A 19569-nucleotide genomic window follows, 5' to 3' on the forward strand; every position below is an offset into this window, starting at 1 on the left:
GGAATGTAACAAGGGGTACAGTGAGCATTTACACCCCACAGGTGTCTGACAGATCTTTGAAACAGGGGTCTGTGAAAATGAAAAATAAAATTTTTAATTTACACAGCCCACTGTTCCAAAGATACGTCAAATGCCAGTGGGGTGTAAATTCTCCCTGCACCCCTTATTACCTTCCGTGAGGGGTGTAGTTTTAAAAATGGGGTCACATGTGGGGGGTCCACTGTTCTGGCACCACGGGGGGCTTTGGAAATGCACATGGCCAAATTCTCTCTCCAAAAGCTCAATGATGCTCCTTCTCTTCTGAGCATTGTAGTTCGCCCCCAGTGCACTTCACGTCCACTTATTGGGTATTTCCATACTCAGAAGAGATGGGGTTACAAATTTTGGGGGGTATTTTCTGCTATTATCCCTTGTAAAAATGTAAAATTTGGGGAAAACAAGCATTTTAGTGTAAAAAAAATATTTTTTTTTTTACATATGCAAAAGTCGTGAAACACCTGTGGGGTATTAAGGTTCACTTTACCCCTTGTTACGTTCCCCAAGGGGTCTAGTTTCCAAAATGGTATGCCATGTGTTTTTTTTTTTCTGTCCTGGCACCATAGGTGCTTCCTAAATGCGGCATGCCCCCAGAGCAAAATTTGCTTCCAAAAAGCCAAATGAGACTCCTTCTCTTCTGAGACCTGTAGTGCGCCAGCAGAGCACTTTTCATCCCCATATTGGGTGTCTTCTGAATCGGGAGAAATTGGGCTTCAAATGTTGGGGGGGTATTTTCTGCTATACCTTTTTTAAAATGTTAAATTTTTGCTAAACCAAGCATTTTTGGTAAAAAAAAAATTATTTTTTTTACATATGCAAAAGTCGTGAAACACCTGTGGGGTATTAAGGTTCACTTTATCCCTTGTTACATTCCTCAAGGAGTCTAGTTTCCAAAATGGTATGCCATGTCGTTTTTTTTTGCTGTCCTGGCACCATAGGGGCTTCCTAAATGCGACATGCCCCCCGAGCAAAATTTGCTCTCAAAAGCCAAATATGACTCCTTCTCTTCTGAGCATTGTAGTTCGCCCGTAATGCACTTCAGGTCAACTTATGGGGTACCTCCATACTCAGAAGAGATGGGGTTACAAATTTTGGGGGGTATTTTCTGCTATTAACCCTTGCAAAAATGTGAAATTTGGGGGGAAACACACATTTTAGTGAAATTTTTTTTTTTTTTTTAACATATGCAAAAGTCATGAAACACCTGTGGGGTATTAAGGCTCACTTAATTCCTTTTTACGTTCCTCAAGGGGTCTAGTTTCCAAAATGGTATGCCATGTTTTTTTATTTGCTGTTTTGGCACCATAGGGGCTTCCTAAATGCAACATGCCCCCAAAAAACCATTTCAGAAAAACGTACTCTCCAAAATCCCCTTGTCGCTCCTTCGCTTCTGAGCCCTCTACTGCGCCCGCCGAACAATTTACATAGACATATGAGGTATGTGCTTACTCGAGAGAAATTGGGCTACAAATTCAAGTATAAATTTATCCTTTTACCCCTTGTAAAAATTCAAAAATTGGGTCTACAAGAACATGCAAGTGTAAAAAATGAAGATTTTGAATTTTCTCCTTCACTTTGCTGCTTTTACCGTGAAACACCTAAAGGGTTAAAAACACTTACTGAATGTCATTTTGAATACTTTGGGGGGGTGCAGTTTTTGTAATGGGGTCATTTATGGGGTATTTCTAATATGAAGAACCTTCAAATCCACTTCAAACCTGAACTGGTCCATGAAAAATAGCGAGTTTGAAAATTTTGTGAAAAATTGTAAAATTGCTGCTGAACTTTGAAGCCCTCTGGTGTCTTCCAAAAGTAAAACATGTCAATTTTATGATTAAAATATAAAGTAGACATATTGTATATGTGAATCCAAAAATAATAATATTTGGAATATCAATTTTCCTTACAAACAGAGAGCTTCAAAGTTAGAAAAATGCAAAATTTCAATTTTTTCATCAAATTTTGGGATTTTTCACCAAGAAAGGATGCAAGTTACCACAAAAATTTACCACTATGTTAAAGTAGAATATGTCACGAAAAAACAATCTCGGAATCAGATTGATAAGTAAAAGCATTCCAGAGTTATTAATGTTTAAAGTGACAGTGGTCAGATGTGCAAAAAAGGGCTGCGTCCTAGAGGTGAAAATGGGCTGTGTCCTTAAGGGGTTAATCAGCGTCTCCCGCACTATCCACCAGCACATGTGGATAGTGCGGGAGAAAATATGTGAGTTTTCCTTTAAACTATTTAGTTTGATGAAATACTAGTGATGTGTTCCACCAAATTTATATCATGCTGTACATAAATTTTTTTTTTAAAAACTGTATTATATATTTTATGTGCCCCACAGTATTTAATACTTTCTAAAAAAAATTGTACCATGAAGTCACATTGCTGTCTAAACAAGTTGACGGGGTGCATGTATCAGTGAAGTTATTCATCATAACACAAAGGAAGTCCAGGACATTTTAACTAGTCGGCTTCACATCCAATTACACTTTTCTCATTAACAGGATTTCTGTATAACCAATCATGCCAGGACAACATAATAAAGACTGTTACTAGACAGCTGACTGGAAGATTAAAAGAGTAAACAAAGTACCACTGACATTTTTAAGGGTTTGCATAAATTTTCTGACAGTAGAATTTAAAAGCCACGGCCTGAAATGTTTATGATTATGGCGGGATAACAAGGCAGCAGAGCCACGCTTGCAAAGCATGTTAAACAATGCAAAATTAAAACTGGGTTACAAGTTATGGGATGCATTTATTCTGCCACTTCAGTGAGATTTTTGGACACCCCTAACACTTCTGATGTGTGAGGACGGGCGTGTCCCCAAAAATAAACTTGTCCCGTTGTCTGAGAATTGGATTCCACAGCTCTTGAAAAAACTCTGAAGTAATAAATTGCATTATTAGTAATTTATTTATTAATGTTAATACTTGGAATGCTGAAAGGCACCTTTTTTTTTTATTTTATTTTTTTTAACAGCCCATTTAAGACAAGTATAATATTCTGTGTGTCCCGGCTGGGACAAAATGTGTGGGCATGACAAGCAGGGCTCTGTACACTGAGGACAAGAAGGGCACAAAGGCGAGAGAGAAAAAAAAAATGAGGGAAGAATCACGAAATATGGTCACCTGCAGACAGAGCTAGTCAATCTGGCACCAATACCCTAGGGGTCACAATAAAGAAAAAGAAAAGTGGTGTTCGGTGTTCAAAGTTCAACTGGACATAAAAGATCAAATGTATAATATGATTTATTGATCACTAATATTGCAAAAATTTAAAATACTGCTAAACCCAGTAAGGCACAGGGCCCTTGTGGCCCTGTTTCGCTTAAGCATTGGGCGTGGCTACTGGAAGCAGTATCTGTCCATCAAGCAGACAGTGTGTGCGAGCATTCTCTGCAACGATGTTCAATACTGTTGAGGCAAAAGTTGGAATTGTTCTTTACGCTTTCCTCTGCATCAGAGAACATTCTAAGGATGGGATATGGCGATTTTATACATAGGTGGTCTTTTCACAGTGCTGTGTAACCGGCCATAAAGCAGTTTGTTCCTACAGCAGTGCATACAGTATCTGAATTTCTTTTTACCCTACAGGACACCAGAAAAATTTCCAATTGATAATAACTTCTTGAGAACTGTCTGTGTTGCCATATAATTGCTTTATTTCAGCGAGATATCAAATACTCCATATAAACTCTTCTAAGAACGCTAAGAGGTGCTTGATCTAAGAATGGCAAAGAAGGATTTTTTTTTTTTACATAATTACTGCTAGAAACATTAACTGTCTGCCTATCACAGTTCATGAATGGTGAAAGTTTAAAATGCAGTATGGGATGATACAATTACGGTCATACAAGGACATTTATACTAGCAAACTATTGCTTGTGGTCTTCCTAATTTTTACCTATCGTATATATTCAAGTATAAGCTGACCCGAATATAAGCCGAGGCCCCTAATCTCTCCCCAAAAACCCAGGAAACGTTATTGACTCGACTATAAGCCTAGGGAGGGAAATACATCATCCCCCCCCACTTCAACATCCCCCTGTCATCCCCCCTCCCTTCATCATTACCCTGTCATCATTCCCCTGTCGTCATCCCACACCCCCCTTCATCATCACCATCTATCATCATCCCACACCCCGCCCCCCTTCATCATCACCGCCTGTCAATGTCTGAACAGTGGTCTTCAACCTGCAGACCTCCAGATGTTCAAAACTACAACTCCCAGCATGCCGATGGCTGTCCGGCATGGTGGGAGTTGTAGTTTTGAAACATCTGGAGGTCCGCAGGTTGAAGACCACTGCGGCCTTTGTCATCATCCAGACCTCACCACCCCCTTTAGTTTTGTACTCGCCTCCCCTCGGCGGTGAGGAAGGGGGAGCTGGTCTGGGCCATCTGTGCAGCAGGGACTGTCCGGTGGGGAGGATAGTCGTTCTGGGCTGTCCATCTTCACCGGGGGGGGGGGGGGGGGGGGGGGGGGGGGGGGTGCGCTCCGGGCCCGCAATAGTGATGTCGCCTTGCGCATGAATGTCCCTGTGCATAGTCGTCAAGGCAACGTCACTATTCCTGGGGCCGAAACGTGGAGAAGAGGGCCCCCCCCCCCCCGCGGTGAAGATGGATGGACGGACAGCCCGGAACAACTATCCCTCCCCACCAGACAGTCCCTGCTGCACAGATGGCCCAGACCAGCTCACCCTTTCTTCCCACCGAGGGGAGGAGAGTACAAAACAAAAGGGGGGGGGGGGGGGGGAGACTGGATGATGACGAAGGCCGCAGTGGTCTTCAACCTGCAGACCTCCAGATGTTTCAAAACTACTACTACTACTCCGGGCATACTGGGAGTTGTAGTTTTGAAACATCTGGAGGTCCGCAGGTTGAAGACAACTGAGGACAGAGAGTACACTCGAGTATAAGCCGAGGGGGGGTGTTTTCAGCACGAAAAATCGTGCTGAAAAACTCTGCTTATACTCTAGTATATACGGTAGCTATAATTTTTATTGAGCAAGCATTATTTTATTTTATATTTATAGGTTGTGACTGAAGTATACATAACTTTTATTCTAACTTTTTATACATAATTTTATGCATAATTTTATCATGCGCTATTCTAAGTGAGCCATAAGGGCCCTGTGGCTTAGGCTGGGTTCACACTAAGTTTTTGCCATACTGTTTTCAATACGTTTTTCTAAAGAAAACCGTATGGCAAAAAAACGGATGGAACAGTATGGAAAAAAGTAAACCGTATGCGTTTTTAAACAGTATACTCTTTTTAAAAGTGCATACAGTTCCGTCAGTTTTTATTTAAAAAAAAAACATACGTTTTTGAAAATGTTGTCCATTTTTAATGGGAGGGGTCTTGGGTGGGGACTTTAGGATTCAAATGCGCATGTGCAAAGTAAAAACGTATTCGTTTTTCCCGTATGGAACTGTACACATGTGCTTTTCCCATTGACGTCCATGTTAAAAAAAAAAAAGTATGCGGTTGCAGTACGGTTTTTAAACCGGAGTCAAAACCGTGGTGCAACTGCATACATTTTTTTTTTTTTTTTAACATGGACGTCAATGGGAAATGCACATGTATACGGTTCCATACGGGAAAAACATATACGTTTTTACTTTGCACATGCGCATTTGAATCCTAAAGACCCCACCCAAGACCCCTCCCATTAAAAATGGACAACATTTTCAAAAACGTATGTTTTTTTTTAAATAAAAACTGACGGAACTGTATGCACTTTTAAAAAGAGTATACTGTTTAAAAACGCATACGGCTTACTATTTTCCATACTGCTCCATCCGTTTTTTTGCCATACGGTTTTCTTTAGGAAAAACAGATTGAAAACAGTATGGCAAAAACGTAGTGTGAACCCAGCCTTACCAGGTTCAGTAATACATTTGTTTAATCTGTGTAATATCAGTATTTAAGAGTCACAATTTTAAACATTTCATCTTTATGTCCTGTTGATCATTGAGAGCCAAAATCTTTATTTTATACGCACAAATAAACTCAAGCCTTATATAACAAGGTTTTACGCATCAGCTCCAGTTAGATGTAAATAACGGCAAGGTTTACTGACCCACATAGGAAGTCAACATTTAACCTGGAAGGGTACATGCAGAAATGTTTACTGAACAAATGTTTACTCTACAGTCATGGCCGTGAATGTTGGCATCCCTGAAATTTTTCAAGAAAATGCAGTATTTCTCACAGAAAAAGATTGCAGTAACACATGTTTTGCTATACACATGTTTATTCCCTTTATGTGTATTGGAACTAAACCAAAAAAGGGAGGAAAAAAGCCAATTTAACATAATGTCACACCAAACTCCAAAAAATGGGCTGGACAAAATTATTGGCCCCTTTTCAAAATTGTGGAAAAATAAGATTGTTTTAAGTATGTGATGCTTCTTTAAACTCACCTGGGACAAGTAACAGGTGTGGGCAATATAAAAATCACACCTGAAAGCAGATAAAAAGGAGAGAAGTTCACTTAGTCTTTACATTGTGTGACTCTGTGTGCCACACTAAGCATGGACAACAGAGAGGAGAAGAGAACTATATGAGGACTTGTAACTTTGAGATTGTTGATATTTTTCCACAATTTTGGTTCTCAAGTCCATCTCCAGAGATCTAGATTTGCGCAACATCATCAAGAAGTTTGCAACCCATGGCTAATCTTTCTGGTTGTGGACGGAAGATAAAAATTGTTCAAAAGGTGTCAACACAGGATAGTTCGGATGGTGGATAAGCAGCCCCAAACAAGTTCCAAAGATATTCAAGCTATCCTGCAGGCTCAGGGAACATCTGTCAGCACGAACTATCCATTGACATTTAAATGAAACAAAACGCTATGGCAGGAGACACAGGAGTACCCCCCACTGCTGACAGACATAAAAAGCAAGGACTAAATTTTGCCAAAATGAACTTGAGTAAGCCAAAATCCTTCTGGGAAAACATCTTGTGGACAGATGAGACCAAGAGCTTTACAACTTCATAGCTTCAACGACTTTGCTGGAAAAAAAAAAAAAGGTTTTCTACAAAGAAAAGAACACAGTACCTACAGTGAAATTTGGTGGAGGTTCAATGATGTTTTGGGGTTGTTCTGCTGCCTCTGGCACTGGGTGCCTTGAATGTTGATTACCAACGGATTTTGGGTCGCACTGTACAGCCCAGTGTCAGAAAGCTGGGTTTGCATCCGATATCTTGGGTCTTCCAGCAGGACAATGACCCCAAACATACATCAAAAAAGCACCCAGAAATAGATGGCAACAAAGCGCTGGAGAGTTCTGAAGTGGCAGCAATGAGTCCAGATCTAAATCCCATTGAACACCTGTGGAGAGACCTTAAAATTGCTGTTGGGAAAAGGTGCCCTTCCAATAAGAGAGACCTGGAGCAGTTTGCAAAGGAAGAGTGGTCCAGCATTCCGTCTGAGAGCTGTAAGAAGCTTATTGATGGTTATAGGAAGCAAATGATTTCAGTTATGTTTTCCAAAGGGTGTGCAACCAAATATTAAGGCAAGTGCGCCAATAATTTTGTCCAGCCCATTTTTGGAGTTTGGTGTGACATTATGTTCAATTTGCTTTTCTTGTTTAGTTACAATACAAACAAAGGGAATAAACCTGTGTATAGCAAAACATGTGTTCTGTGAGAAATACTTTTCTTGAACAATTCCAGGGGTGCCAACATTTATGGCCATGACTGTATATTACTGCATCTGCCATTACAATAGTCTGATTCTTAGTAGATCTGGTGTTTGGATGATGAGCAGAAGACTGTACTGTAGTGCAATATATTGTAAATTGAGTCTGGTGTTGTGGCGGGATGACACTATCAGGGTAAAAGGGATACTAGAATACAATGCATTCAGAAACTCACTTTTTTCACGTCGTTATGCATCCTTGTGTATAAAAAAAAAATAATTAGTTTCCCCATAATCTTGCACTCAATACTCCATAAGGAGAATGAAAACCAAATTAAAATATTTAGCATATTTATTAAAAAGAAAAAACAAAAAATGCATGGACATAATTACTCAGGCCCTTTGCTAAGAGCACAGTGGCCTGCAGAATTCCTTGAAGTTTGGAACAACCAGAACTGGCCTCCACACCAAATTTATTACCAAGGCCCCTCTCCCCAGATTACTTAAAGGGGTACTCCGGAACTGTTTCCAAACGCTGAGCAGCAAACGCTGGAGCCGGGAGCTCATCATAGTCCTGCCCCCTCATGATGCCCCACCCCCTCAACGTAAGTCTATGGGAGGGGGCATGACGGTTGTCACACCCCCTCCCATAGACTTGCATTGAGGGGGTGGGGCGTGACATCATAAGGGGCGGTGCTATGATGTCACGAGCTCCCAGCGCCGGCTCCAGCGTTCAGAACAGTTTGTTCCAAACGCTGAGCAGCGGAGTACCACTTTAAAGTGGCCAGGAACCAAATGGGTTCCAAAGATGGCAGAGAAAAAAAACTAAAATGTTCTGGTTTGATGAAACCAAGATTGAACTTTTGGGATCAACTCTAAGAGTCATGTCTGAAGGAAACCAGAGGCTGCTTATCACATGCCCAATACCAGCTCTATAGTGAAGAATGGTGGCAGCTTCATGCTGTAGGGGAATTCTTTCAATGACTGGGGGAGGGAAACTGCTCCATTTAGCTTTCCCTCAAGACTGACCAAAGTACAGATATATTCCTAATGAAAAGCCTATCCAGAGCACTCTGGACCTCAAGTCTACCTTTCAACAATGACCCTAAGCACACAGCCAAGGCAACTGAGGAGTGGCTTTAAGACAACTTTGCGTATGTCCTCAAATGGGTCAGTCAGAAACCTGGCTTGAACCTATTCAAACATCTCTGGAGAGGCCTAAAAATGGCTGTCCACTAACTGTCTCCTGTATTGGCACAAGTCTACAACATAACGAAATATGAGAAAAGTGAAAGGGTGTGAAAAACTTCAGAATGCACCATTTACTGACAATTGGGTTTAGAACTATTTCTTAAGTGCTTTGGTGACATGGCTATTAATAGTATAAAGGCAAACCTCGGCTTTAAAGAGGAACGGTCGGGCTGGTTTTAGTAAATGGCTGTATGCCATTTGAAATGACAATTCTGGGTATTCTTTTTTTAACTTTGTGCTGTACTATTCATTCTAAAGGTCCATGAATAAAGTGACAACTAAAAGTTACCAGTTTGGGGCACGGCTGCATAGTGTGACACATTCTGAACAATGATAACAGTCAGGCAATATAGGGTCACACCCTATAGACCAGTGTTTCCCAACCAGGGTGACTCCAGCTGTTACAAAACTACAACTCTCAGCATGTCTGGGCATGCTGGGAGTTGTAGTTTTGCAACAGCTGGAGGCACCCTGGTTGGGAAACACTGCCATAGACAAAGGGAATGGCAACAACCTGTTAGCTTATTTATTCATTTCTAGGAGGAATCGCAGAGCTTTTATTATAATAGACCGGTCAGGAGAGGTGAAAGTCCGTCTTTAAATAGAAAGCACTGCAGATCAATTGTCTGTTCTGAGTATAAAGGATTTGCAAGTTTAACCAAGTTTGCAAGTTTCACACGTACGGTGAAAGTGCAATGGGGTGAAATTAAGCAGGCTCAGCTGTATATTACAGCAAACACTAGGCAGCAGTTGTCGGGAATCAGACTGGTCAATACCTACCACACCATCAATGTAATCAGGTAACAGGTTCCATTCCGATTAGGTCACTAACTCATGAAATAACAGTTGGCAGTGGAAATATCCCATCATGAAGGGGTTAAAATGGTTTAGATGCCATTACTGATCATACCTAAATTAAAGCAACTATTATCAATTCGCTACATCCAAAGCAAACAAGACATTTCCTTTCATCACAAAGGGCATTGCTCACAAGGTGGTATTTTACTACTGGTGCAGTCATTAATACTAATCTGTTATACACAGGACAGGTGATTATCTTATAGGTAGGGATCCAGTCAATGGGGCCTTCATGATCCATGAGAATGGGGGACCCCTGTGCACCATGAGAAAAGAGCAGCAGCCTACATCACTGGCCAGCACTCCATACACTTGTTATAGGACTGCAGAAGACGGGGAGTAAATTAATGGAGCAGCCGAGAGCGTGTCCTACAGCGTCATCCATTTTGAGGACAAAACAACCCCCAGTCAGTGGGGGTCACAGCACTCAGATACCCACTAACAATAATAATCCACTGGATAGATTATAATCTTATGCCTTATTCTTAAAGCAGTTTTTTGTGCACCAGTTCTTAAAAACATTTCTAAGGTTGCATTCACACTTTGTTTTTACATTGTGGGTGCCGGATCCGGCTGGGGAAGGGGAAAACCGGGCTCTCCCATACCCCAGCCGGACCAGCGCTGAACTCCATTTACTTTAATGAGCCAACCGGAGTCAGACGGTGACTCCGGTCGGCTCATTTTTGACCCGTATGCGGTTTCCTGACAGGACCTAAAACCGTAGTATTCTACAGTTTTAGGTCCAGTCACGTTTGACTCCGGTCGGCTCATTAACCCCTTAAGGACTCAGCCCATTTTGGCCTTAAGGACTCAGACAATTTAATTTTTACGTTTTCATTTTTTCCTCCTCGCCTTCTAAAAATCATAACTCTTTTATATTTTCATCCACAGACTAGCATGAGGGCTTGTTTTTTGCGCCACCAGTTGTCCTTTGTAATGACATAACTCATATCATAAAATGTATGGCGCAACCAAAAAATACTTTTTGTGGGGAAATTAAAACGAAAAACGCAATTTTGCTAATTTTGGAAGGTTTCGTTTTCACGCCGTACAATTTATGGTAAAAATGACGTGTGTTCTTTATTCTGAGGGTCAATACGATTAAAATGATACCCATTATTACGTACTTTTCTATTATTGTTGCGCTTAAAAAAAATCACAAACTTTTTAACCAAATTAGTACGTTTATAACCCCTTTATTTTGATGACCTCTAACTTAAATTTTTCCGTATAAGCGGCGGTATGGGGGCTCATTTTTTGCGCCATGATCTGTACTTTTTTTTTATACCACATTTTTTTTTATACCACATTTTTTAAAATAAAATGTATTAAAAAAGTAGGAATTTATTTTTTTTTTTTTTTCGTTCACGCCGTTCACTGTACGGGATCATTAACATTTTAATAGTTTGGACATTTACGCACGCGGCGATACCAAATATGTCTATAAAAAAAACGTCCTGCGTCCTTAAGGGGTTAAAGTAAATGGAGTTCAGCACTGGTCTGGCTGGGGTACGGGAGAGCCCGGTTTGCTCCTCCCCCAGCCGGATCCGGCACCCGTAATGTAAAAACGAAGTAAGAATGCAGCCTTAGAGATTAAAACTTCCACTGCATTAATAAGGTGTATGGAAGAAAAACATTGTTAAACTAAACCCCACTCATGGTATGGGATTATTAAAGACTTATGTTTTCTGATGTTGAGATATTGGTATTGCCACGAGGCATAGACTCATTTAAAAACTGGACAGACATTTCTAAAATATCAGTACCAGTAATTTAATATGTTAATCCTGATATCTGTATGACTGACAGTGCTGGGCAGGAATTTCCCCCTTTATGGCAAATTAGTCTTTGCCGTTCAAGGTTGTTTTTGCTTTCCTGGGTCAACTGCGAATTGTAAATGTAAAAAAAATAAAAAATAAAAAAGTTGAACTAAATAGATTCAGGTCTTGAACTCAAAAGATGCAGGATTCTCTTCAACCCATTAGTTACGCATCTAATTATAACCAGCTCAACGGGGAAAGACTATGCAAATAAGCTCCCTTCTAGAAGAAAGAAAACTCTCTCTAGTGTCACCTATTGGCAGTAACTGTTCTGTATGTCAAGGTTTGACTTCAACAAGCTTTGCAACATGACCAGGGATGTTTAATGGCAGAACTTCTCTGTAGACTGCAGTGTTGAGGTACTTGCCCTTGAACAGTACATAACAGGATACTGGCTGGCAGAGATGCCTTTGCTGCAGCCCTCATCTCTGAGGAAAACTGGCCAATGCATAACCAAAAGGTAAATTCACACACAGCAGATCTGTTGCCAAGGTTTGCCACTGTTCTATTCATTTGAATAGGGTTTGCATCAGAAAAAAAATTGCAATTTCACCTTCACCTACCTTACGTACTGGTCATTCACTTTCAATTTGCAGCTAAAGTCAGTCTCAGAAGAAAGTGTGAGAAAATGCACTAAGACACAAGATGGCCAATGGGTGGTGCGAGCGCTGAGGACCCCAGGCTCTCCTATACAGTGGCACGTCACAACCCCCGCCCCCTCCATATAGCTCTACGGGCGAGCCGTTCGGCAATATTCAGCTCTCCCATATTCTATATAGAGGGGGTGTCCTTTGGACAGGGGATACTTTTTTTTTTTACATGATACTTCTCCTTTAAGTTAAATACTGACCAAAGTAGTCTATGGACAGAACATGAGTGAGCTGCTGAAGAGACAAATACATAGCTGTATCATATAGTAGGTTTTATCGTCTCAGAGCTGTATTGCTCATTACTGCTGTAGAAGGCCAACAAGCTGCTGATGCTTCCCTACATATTCTGTACAAGGGAGACATTATAGCAGCTTATCTTCGCCCATGCTGTAGCTGAGGCTCAGGGAAAACAATGTTTAACTGAATCCCATTGTACCAGCACAATGATATGAATGTACCTTTGGCTAATTTTGCTGATCTACATGGGTCCCAGAAGCTGGACCCCTAACAATCAAGCACTGGTGGCTTTCCCAAAAGGAGAGGGCATCAAAGTTTTAGTCATGGAGAACCTCATGTCAACTATTGTTACCCATTTACTGACTAGTTTATGTCTAATTAACTTTGCGTGCGTCTTATACGGCGAATACACCCCTATCGTGGCGGTCCCTGCGGCCATCAACGGCCTGGACCCGCGGCTAATACAGGACCTCACCGATCGCGGTGATGCCCTGTATTAACCCTTCAGACGCGGCGATCAAAGCTGACCGCCGCGTCTGAAGGGAAAGTGACACTAACCCGACTGTTTAGTCGGGCTGTTCTGGACCTCTGCGATTTCACCGCGGCGGTCCCGAACAGCCTGACTGAATAGCCGGGTTAGTGCTTACAGGACACCGGGGGGGGACCTTACCTGCCTCCTCGGTGTCTTCTCCATTCAGGGATCCCCTGTATGGCCGGCGCTCTCCTTTCTCGTCATCACGTCGTCGCGTACGTGCGTCGGCGTGCGTAACAACGTGATGGCGGCGACGGAGAGCGAGGATACCCGGCCGGCAGCAGAGACGTCAGGGACACGGCGATTGTGCAACATCCAGGGCAGTGGTGACGGGTCCGGAGCGGCGGGGATACGCGAGTATTACCTCCTATGCAGTGGTCTTCAATCTGCGGACCTCCAGATGTTGCACAACTACAACTCCCAGCATGCCCGGACAGCCAACATGTGGAGGTCCGCAGGTTGAAGACCACTATTGGGTTCAAAATCTTTATTTTTTTTAGATTTTGCACCTATAAATTGGGTGCGTCTTATACGCCGGTTCGTCCTATAGGGCGAAAAATATGGTACTTCATACTTCTGTAAAAATAAGGCAGGGTAAATGTTTAAAAAAATGTTTTGGTAAAATTGACATGAATAGTTAATATGTAGTATTTGAGAAATAAACACATCAGTTTATATATCTATATGCTATGCAACGCACTCAGCTAGGAGTGAAAGGGTTGGGAAAGGCCTTTCTTTCAATGGCCAATTTAAATAAATATCAATTCTGGAAATTAAACTAAACGATCTGTTGCAAAAATTAGCTCAAGCACAGCCAATGTAAAAGTGAAAGATGCTGATTCACATAACCTCAGTGACGGCAATTTATATTTTATCATATTGCATTATAGGAAGATTGCTAATTCCAAAATCCTAGGATGAAAAGCAGGTTTCCTTCCATAAAAAGTACAAGTCTTCACAAGGGGCTTCATAAAAGAACTATTCAGCCATTACTTTTTTATAATCAAATATTCTCTGCCCATTTATGTAGCAATTGCTTTTTCCGATTTTTTACTTCTTATTCCTCTAAAAAACTAATACTTTTAATCAAAAGTTTACATACACTGGCAAAAAATTTTTACAATTTTGGTACTGATTTAGAAACATGACAGATCATGCAAAATACAAAAACTATTATTTAACTTAAGGACTCAGCGTTTTAAAAATCATAACGCTTTCAATTTTGCACCTAAAAATCCATATGATGGCGTATTTTTTGCACCAATTCTACTTTGCAGTGAGTCATTATACCAAAAAATCCACGGCGAGACGGAAAAAAAAATAATTGTGCCACAAAATAGAAGAAAAAATTTCATTTTGTAACTTTTGGGGGCTTCTGTTTCTACGCAGTGCATTTTTTGGTCAAAATTACACCTTATCTTTATTCTGTAGGTCCATACGGTTAAAATGATCCCCTACTTATCTAGGTTTGATTTTGTCGCACTTCTGAAAAAAAAAACATAACTACATGCAGGAAAATTTATACGTTTAACCCCTTAAGGACACATGACGTACTGGAACGTCATGTGTCCGCTCCCGATCTATAACGCGGGGCCACGGCTTGATCGTACAGGTACTCCCTGAATCCTTAAGAGGTTAAAGGGAACCTGTCATCAGATTTTACCATATATAATGTGTGGCAGCAATGCATTACATACAGTGGGGCTCAAAAGTTTGGGCACCCCAGTTAAAAATTTGCATTAATGTGCATAAAGAAGCCAAGATGGAATAATCTCCAAAAGGCATCAAATTACAGATTAGACATTCTTATAATATGTCAACAAAAGTTAGATTTTATTTCCATCATTTACACTTTCAAAATAACAGAAAACAAAAAAAATGCAAAAGTTTAGGCACCCTGCAGAGTTAATGCCTTGTACTGCCCCCTTTGGCAAGTATCACAGCTTGTAAACGCTTTTTGTAGTCAGTCAAGAGTCTTTCAATTCTTGTTTGAGGTATCTTTGCCCATTCTTCCTTACAAAAGTCTTCCAGTTCTTTGAGATTTCTGGGCTGTCTGTTACGCTCTGCTCTTTTAAAGGGGTACTCCGCCCCTAGACATCTTATTCCCTATCCAAAGGATAGGGGATAAGATGTCAGATCGCCGCGGTCCCGCTGCTGGGGAGCCCCGGGATCCCCGCTGCGGCACTGCGCTATCATTACAGCACAGAGCGAGTTCGCTCTGCACGTAATGACGCGCAATACAGGGGCCGGAGCATTGTTACGTCACAGCCCGCCCCTTTCAATACAAGTCTATGGGAGGGGGCGCGGCGGTTGTCACGCCCCCTGAAATAGACTTCCATTAAGGGGACGGGCCGTGATGTCACGAGGGGGCGGAGCCATGACGTCACGCGGCTCCGTCCCCTGTATCGTCCGTCATTACGCACAGAGCAAACTCGCTCTGTGCTGTAATGATAGCGCAGTGCCGCAGCGGGGATCCCCAGCAGCGGGCTGCGGCGATCTGACATCTTATCCCCTATCCTTTGGATAGGGGATAAGATGTCTAGGGGAGGAGTACCCCTTTATGGTCTATCCATAGATTTTCAATTATGTTGAGGTCAGGAGATTGTGAAGGCCATGGCAAAACCTTCAGTTTACGCCTCTTGATGTAATCCCCCGTGGATTTTGAGGTGTGTTTAGGATCATTATCCATTTGTAGAAGCCATCCTCTCTTTAACTTCAGCTTTTTCACAGATTGCATCAAGTTAGCATCCAAAATTGGCTGAAATTTTATTGAATCAATTTTTCCTTCTACTCACGAGATGTTCCCTGTGTCACTGGCTGCAATACAACCCCAAAGCATGATTGATCCACCCCTATGCTTAACAGTTGGACAGAGGTTCTTTTCATTAAATTCTGTTCCCCTTCTTCTCCAAACGCACCTTTGCTCATTCCGGCCAAAAAGTTCAATTTTAACCTAATCGGTCCAAAGAATTTATTTCCAAAACGTATCAGGCTTGTCTATATGTTCATTTTCAAAGTTCAAACGCTGATTTTTGTGGTGAGGACGTAGAAGAGGTTTTTCCTCTGATGACTCTTCCATGAAGACCATTTTTGTACAAGTATCTCTTTATAGTGGAATAGTGTACCACAACTCCAGTGTCTGACAGATCTTTCTGGAGGGATTGTGCAGTAAAACATGGGTTTTGAATTGTTTCCCTCACAATCCTGCAAGCTGTTCTGTCTGATATTTTTCTTGGTCTTCCAGATCTTGCTTTAACTTCCACTGTTCCTGATGACTGCCATTTCTTAATTACATTCCGAACAGAGGATATTGACATCTGAAAATGTTTTGCTATCTTCTTATAGCCTTCTCCAGCTTTGTGAGCATCAACTATTTTCAGTTTCAGATTTCTAGCCAACTGCTTAGAAGAACCCATGGTGCTGATTGTTGGGGCAAGATCAGATGAGTCTGGGCATTTAAAACCTTTGAGATTGACATCACCTGGTCTTCCCAGATGATGATTGAGAACAATCCATGACACTGGCAGGTCTCCACTTTGCAAAGGGGGCAGTGCATGCTATAAATTCTGGAGGGTGCCCAAACTTTTGCAGACGTCATTTTTTTGTTTTCTGTTATTTTGAAAGTTTATGATGGAAATAAAATCTAACTTTTGTTGACATATTATAAGAATGTCTAATCTGTAATTTGATGCCTTTTGGAGATTTGTCCATCTTTCCTTGGCTTCTTTATGCACATTAATACAAATTTTTACCTGGGGTGCCCAAACTTTTGATCCCCAGTGTATAGGAGAAGCTTTATCCTCAACATCCCCGGGAGATGTTCCTGCTGGCAGGGATGTACAGGATATGATGTTTGAAAGTGTCACCCTTCAGCACCATACGTAGTCCCCTTGGCGGGGGGAGATATCCTTGCCTAGTTCTGCTGCTTCGGTTGTAGTCTCACCCACTCAGTGTGACTGACAGGCCAGGTGCGGCATGAGTCACTCTGCTCTGTCGGCTTAGGAAGCAAAACGGTGACTAGGTCCGTCAATTACGCAGAGGGGGCATGACTACATCCAAATCAGCGGAACTAGGTGAGTAGTATAGCTCCCCATCCAGGAAACTACTTACAGAGCCATAGTGATTATACATCATATTCTCACCATAATGATCATATGAAGCCAATTATTATTACCTAGTTATCTGGCTCCTTTTTAAATCACTCAAAACATCATCAAAAATGTTCACATACCCATCAATGTTTGGCCTTATTAAGAGGTTAATTACCCAAACCTGTGGCTTTTAAAATTGTGTACAAATAGTTAATGAGTTTGTTAGCTCTCACATGGATGCAATGAGAAGGCTAGTGCAAAAGACCTGTGTAACAAAGTAATGGGAAGGAAAAGGTGGGAAAAGATGGGAAAGGATATAAAAAAAAATGTCCAAAGCCCTGAAAATGCCAATTTTTTTTTCGTTTTTTTCCGTTAAGAAACGAAAATATGGTTATTTCCTGAAGCCAAGTCAAGATCAGGTAAAACCAAGAAAGGAGTTGGCCACAAGTGCCAGAAGAATTGTTCTAAACTACTACGTGAAAGAAGCTTTTACTGCGCTAATGCCACAAAAAAGCCCAGTTACAATGTGAAAATTAATGGCAAGATTAAAGGGGTACTCCGGTGAAAACCTTTTTTCTTTTAAATCAACTGGTGGCAGAAAGTTAAACATATTTGTAAATTACTTCTATTAAAAAATCTTAATCCTTCCTGTACTTATTAGCTACTGAATACTACAGAGGAAATTCTTTTCTTTTTGGAATGCTCTCTGATGACATCACGAGCACAGTTCTCTCTGCTGACATTATTATAATAATAATAATAATAACGCTTTATTTATTGTTGTCCTTAGTGGGATTTGAACCCAAGTCCCCAGCACTGCAAGGCAGCAGTGCTAACCACTGAGCCACCATGCTGCCCTTAGCATAAAGCTTCTATGCATGGTTGCTAAAATGGACAGAGATGTCAGCAGAGAGCACTGTGCTCATGATGTCATCAGTGTTCCAAAAAGAAAGGAATTTCCTCTGTAGCATTCAGCAGCTAATAAGTACTGGAAAGATTAAGATTTTTTTTATAGAAGTAATTTACAAATATGTTTAACTTTCTGCCACCAGTTGATTTAAAAGAAAAAAGGTTTTCACCCCTTTAATGCAGCATGTTATCAGAAAATACTGTCAAAAAGCTTCCCATGCACAGCTTTCCTACAAAAGAATGCAATGACCCTAAGCAGAAGGCCAAGATGACCCTCTGATGGTTACAGAGGAAAAAGGTGAATGTTCAGGAGCGACCATCAGTCTCCGGACCTTAACGACGCAGGGTTTTTCCGTTTTTTGCACTTTCGTTTTTTCCTCATCACCTTCTAAAAATCATAACACTTACAATTTTGCACCTACAGACTCATATGAGGGCATTTTTTTGTTCCACCAATTGTTCTAATGACATCAATCATTTCACCACAATTTACGGAGCACTCAGGAAAAAAAAAATTGCGGGGCAAGATTGGGGAAAAAAGCCTGCAATTTTATAATTTTGTAAAAATGACACCATATGTTTATTCTGTAGGTCCATACGCTTACAGTGATACCCGATTTATATAGGTTTTTCCTTATAAATTTTTTATTATTACCATGATTGTTTTGATCACATTTTTTTAGGGTATACAAAGTGACCAAAAATTTGCAATTTTGGACTATGGAATATTCTTACGTGTACGCCATTGAATGTGAGGTTTAATTAACATTATATGTTTATAGTTTGGACATTTACGCACGCGGCGATACCACATGTTTATTTTTGTTCACATTTTTTAATGGAAAAAGGGGGGTGATTCAAACTTATTTAGGAAGGGGTTAAATAACATTTATTCACTTCTTTTTACTGTTTTTACACTTTTTGGTGCTTGGAGCACCCAAACGACGATCGGACAGCAATTTCACCGCGACAGTCCCGTACAGCTTTGCTGAGTTAATAAGCATTGATTTCTCCCATTTTAGACGACGCAATCAACTTTGATTGCGGCGTCTAAAGGGTTGATACCGGACATCAGCCCGATGTCCGGTATTCGCCACGGATCCTGGTTGCTGATAGCAACCAGGACCGTGCAGATACGTAGCACGCTCAGCTTCTGAGCCCACTTCACATTCCGGGAGCCGGGCACGGACGTAAATATACGTCCGTGGACGTTAAGGGGTTAAAATCATCGAGCTATATTGGGGAGATCTCAAATAGGCACTTCATGCAAGATGACCAAAGACTTGTATGACCTGAAGGCATTTTGCCAAGATGAATAGGCAGCTCTACCACCTGCAAGAATACGGGGCCTCAGACAACTATTAAAACAGACCATGGGGGAGATTTATCAAAACCTGTGCAGAGGAAACGTTGTCCAGTTGCCCATAGCAACCAATCAGATCACTTCTTTCATTTTGCAGAGGCCTTGTTAAAAATGAAAGAAGTGATCTGATTGGTTGCTATGGGCAACTGGGCAACATTTCCTCTGCACA

At 41.2% G+C, this 19569-nt stretch overlaps 1 protein-coding gene across 3 annotated transcripts in view; it reads right to left on the bottom strand.

Moving 5' to 3' along the window:
* SFSWAP (splicing factor SWAP) overlaps positions 1-19569 on the bottom strand; it is a 144250-nt gene that overhangs the window by 80514 nt on the left and 44167 nt on the right. The window lies entirely within an intron of this gene.

The sequence above is a fragment of the Hyla sarda genome, chromosome 1, assembly GCF_029499605.1.
Source record: "Hyla sarda isolate aHylSar1 chromosome 1, aHylSar1.hap1, whole genome shotgun sequence".
In the NCBI taxonomy this organism is placed as follows: domain Eukaryota; kingdom Metazoa; phylum Chordata; class Amphibia; order Anura; family Hylidae; genus Hyla; species Hyla sarda.